At 30.5% G+C, this 5,069-nt stretch overlaps 1 pseudogene; it reads left to right on the top strand.

The window, feature by feature from the left end:
• The first annotated feature begins 3,683 nt into the window (after positions 1-3,683).
• Positions 3,684-4,715, top strand: LOC147950232 (uncharacterized; annotated as a pseudogene).
• The last annotated feature ends 354 nt before the right edge of the window (positions 4,716-5,069 follow it).

Here is a 5,069-nt window from a genome sequence, read left to right on the forward strand (position 1 = left end):
TCGAAGTTTTCCAATCACTCAAATATAATACTAAAAACTATTATGGATAGTTATTAAATGTAGAATAAGAATTTGCTATAATTAGATAATGATTATCTTATTTATTGCATTATTGGAAAGATATTATCAACCTCCAGGATTTTAACTTAATATTCCATATATTAGTAATGGAGTTTATGATAGTTAAGCGTAGGGATACCAAATTGTTTATTTCTCTAAAATACTGATATTAATATATATATTTTTTTTTCTTCTTTCAAGTTGCCTGATTTTGTGATGTATGGTATTAAATATTTCCCTAAAATTGCGTTACCTTATATGGTCTAACGGATTTTTGTGTTTTTGTTTACCTTAATACTGAATTTTATTAATGATTTATTTCTTCATCTTAATATTAATTCCAAAAAAAATAAGTGTATGATATAAAAGATTTCCTTCAAATCGAGTTATATGGTTAAAAAAAATTCCTAATCTAACGGATTTTTGTGTTTTTTTGTTTACCCTAATATCAATGTTGAAGAAAGCGCTAGGCGTTCACTAGGCAGTGATCCAACGCCTAGCGCCTAGAACGCCTAATTGGAATCTAGGCGGGTTTAGGCGTTTACACTATAAACTAATATATATGAGATATTATATACATAATTATACAAAAAATGTATAAGAATAATAAAAATATTAAATCAAAAACAAAAAATAGATAAAAACATTATTTCAAATCATTTTAAATAACATATTAACATTTATAATTATGTTTATAGAAATAAACTTTATAAATGTTAAATTTGTGCAATTAAGAGGGAGGTATTGGTTTAGGATTTAGAAAGAATTTTAATGACTTTATGTTCTTGCTGATTTTTAGAATCATAGAAAATTGAAAGTTAAAAATAAAGGATTCTAAGAGATTGTTTAGGAAGATTTTTAAAATCTTGGTGATTTGTTTTTTCTAATCTTGTAAAATCTTTCTATTTGATGAAAGAGTTTTCATGACTTTTGTTATGAAGGAAATGATATAAAATCCTAAACCAATAACATAAAATTTAAATTCATTAACAATCCAAGATTCTTTTGTTTTACTTGAATAACATAAAACTTTTAATGACTTTATAAAACTCTTAATCCAATAACACTAGATTTATCAAGATTTTAGATAACTTTTTATAAATCCACAACCAATAACATCAAATTTTTAAAGAGTTTTAAAAAGTCTTGATTGAATAACAACATATTTACCTAACTTTTTAAAGTCATTAAAATTCTTTCTAAATCCTAAACCAATACCTCCTCCTAAAATTTTTAAAATACACTAAAATGATGATACATTTTAAATAACATATTAAACATTTATAATTATGTTTATAGAAATAAACTTTATAAATTTTAAATTTGTGCAATTAAAATTTTAAAAATACACTAAAATGATGATACTACAATTTTAGGCGGTCAAAGCGGTCGTCTAGGCGGTGCTATAGTGCCTAGCGCCTAGACGGGGCGGAGGCGTACGCCTAGAATGCTTTTTCGAACACTGCCTAATATTGATTTTTATTAATGATTGTGTTAACAGAAGAGTAATAGATATTGGTAGGTAAAAAAAGAAGATTGCATTAAATATTTAAAACTAGATTTTAATCCGTGGTACACCGTGTGCATATAATTTTTATTATTATTTACATGTTATATTTTATTTGTTATTTAAATATTGAATGTTTTGCAAATAGAAGAATAACAAAATTTCTCGGCCGTTTGTGCAGCTGCACCCATACTATTGTTTTGTTTAGTGTTTGATATTCTATTTTGACTTTTATGTATTATAACAAATTATACGCTATGATTAAGTCATATTTTTTTAATGATTTAATTATTTTACACAATCTTAGTTAAATCAACTTAATTTTATATGTCAAGTATTTTAATTCTAATAGTGTTTACAAATAAAAAATGAGGATTTAACCCGTGTTAGCACAAATTTAATAATATTTTATTAATTCCAACATGTCATTTTTATAACTCATTTACTATATAACCATATTATATAAACTTTTTTAGTTTTACATATATGTAATATGTTAAAAATTTGTTAAGTTTATATATATTAATTATAATATTTAAATAAATTTGATCGAAGTTCTTCCTATATTAAGAATCAAAGCTCACAGGTTTTAGAAAACAAAATGGGAATCAAATTGTTGTTTTCTTTGTTTGCAAATATTAAGAGATATAATATATTTAGAACACAATATAGAAGATATAGTTACTGTTTCCATATTGATTTTGCTGTAATTTTTTAGTTGAAATGGAATGTAAAATATTTAGGAAACAAAATCTGAAATAATGCTCTTTTTAGAAATTTTTTTAAGGATTAACTTTGTAAATAAGTACAAATAAAATGGTAGAACCCAAAATGTACTTCAAAAATGTATATATAGATGGAATATGTTGTAAATCACTTAGGATAGATCTCCATAACCGGCTCATACATGTCCTAGTTTGTAAGGCCCATGGCCATAGGCCCATTGCCTATTTCCTATTCCTAGTCGGTTTTCTACTAAGGGTTTATCCATCCCTATATATATGTAACACTCATTCGATTGATCAATAATAAGAAGAGAATACAACCTCTTGTTTCTTCTCTAGTTTCACAACACGTTATCAGCACGAGGTCGCTCTAAAATCCTAAACGAAAAAAATCCCTGAAACCCTAAAGCAGCCGCACATCTTCTCCTGTTCGTCCAAGCTCTCAACCGGATCAAGTTCGTGATTATTCAAGCGCGGCGATCAGCTTCAGTTCGTGATCAAGCTTTGTTCGTGACTAGTCCGAGGTTCGTGATAAAAGCTCAAGGTATATCCGAGGTCTTTAGCTCCCGGATCAATTCCAGTCAACCCCAAAAGGTGTAAGGTAAATAGATCAAACCCACCAAACATAAATATATCGAACCTGATCTTAATTATATTGGATCTCTAAAACTTACAATTACACAATCAACAAATCTAAAATCCTATAGCTATAAACCCTAAATCCCCTAAACCTTAAGTTGTGATTTTAGAACTCTAAATTCTAAAACATTAAAAATTGATTGCTTGAGGTTAAGATTTGCTTAGGATGGTTTGATGGTTATTTGTTTGTTCTATGTTTAGCATAAAACCTAAAAATCAAAACCTTAAAATCAGAATTGTTCTATGTCTTGCATGAAACCCTAAACCTAAAAACCTAAAATCGAAACCCTAGAGAAAAGAAAATATTTTCCTAAAGATTTTGTCTTAATCCTAAGTAGAAAAGGAAATCTTATCTAGAGGAAAGGAAAACTTGAAAAAACTAAAATTATTTACATATTTCCTTGTTCATACTAGATTATATTTTTGCCTAGGATTGTTTCATGCATATATTAACTATAAAAGACAAAAACTATATATTAAAAGACAAGAAATTATTTACTAAAATTGGCATGTCTCGGTCTTAAATACCGCATGGCCTAGACGAAAATAAATCCATGGTTCGGTCTTAAATATCGCATGGCCTAGACTAAAACAATCGGCATGGTTCGGTCTTAAATACCGCATGTCCTAAGACTAAAACAATCGGCATGGTTCGGTCTTAAATACCGCATGTCCTAAGACTAAAACAATTGCATGGTTCGGTCTCAAATACCGCATGATAATAATCAAGTGCTTGTTCTTCTATTTTATAGATGTCAAAGATCAACAATCTCAAATATGCTGCACTTATTGTCTCTGGAGACAACTATTTACAATGGGCATTGGATACTAAGATTACCTTGAAATCAAAGGATCTATGTGAATGTATCGAGGATGGTAATGATACCACGGAAAAAGAAAGATACAAGGCGATTTTGCTTATACGCCATCACCTTAATGAGAGTCTCAAGAACCATTACCTTACCATTGAGAATCCTCTTGACCTTTGGACAGAGTTGAAAAACAGATATGGACACCAAAAGACAGTGCTCCTACCAAAGGCTCAATTTGATTGGAAAAATCTAAGGATCCAGGATTTTAAATCCGAGGATGAGTATAATTCAGAGCTATTTAAGATAGTCTCAATCTTGAAGTTATGTGGTAAGGAGGTTACTGAGGAAGACTTGCTAGAGAAAACATTCTCAACCTTTCACACCAATAACATACTGCTTCAGCAACAATATCGTGAAAAGGGTTTCAAAACATATGCAAGTCTAATCTCTTGTTTGCTGCTTGCTGAGCAAAACAATGAGTTATTGATGATGAACAGTGCAATGAGACCTCCTGGTTCTGTCCCATTACCAGAAGCCCACAAAACTGAAATGAACCAAAAGGAGTCTAAAGAGCCCAAAGAGACTAAAGAGTCTAACTACGTCCATAGAGGCAATCATCACGGCCGTGGCTGTGGTGGTAGAGGACGTGGTGTTCGTGACAATTACCAAGGGAACCACTATGATGGTTATGGCCGTGGGAACTGATCCGACTTCGGTCGTGGCCTTGGTAGAGGCCACGAAATTTTCAAACCGCAACACAAGCCTAAATCGGTTTGCCACCGATGTGGTATGGGGAATCATTGGGCTAAGACGTGCAGAAGATCTAAGCACCGTATTGGTCTCTATCAAGAGAGTTTGAAAAGGAATCCAGAAGCTAATCTTGTTCATCTTGATGGTGAAGGAGATTTCGACCATGAGAATGATGACCAATTGGATTATGAGACTTCAGGTTGTCTAGGAGAGGATTATTAAATTTAAAAATTGTCTTGATTTAATTTCTATGTTTTATGCTTTGAATTTTATTGGATTATTATTTTGGATTATAATATTGGTTTAAATTCAATTATTTTTTTTCCTTCAATATAAATTTGTTTGTTTTATTCTTTATGTCTAAAACATGATTCTTGTCCATATTAAGAAATGGTTGAGGACAAGAACAATGCCAATAATAGCACAATAGCGGGTATAGCAGTCTAATTGAAGGCTACGGCCAGGCACACATCTTGAACTAAGTGATGCCTTATATTCACCCAGCTCAAAGAGGAGCTTATTAAGTTTCAAAGATATTCGTTTGAATTGTTTCCATGTTGAAACTAAGGGTGAAGA

Source organism: Camelina sativa, chromosome 1 (genome assembly GCF_030686135.1).
Source record: "Camelina sativa cultivar CO46 ecotype springtype chromosome 1, ASM3068613v1".
NCBI lineage: Eukaryota > Viridiplantae > Streptophyta > Magnoliopsida > Brassicales > Brassicaceae > Camelina > Camelina sativa.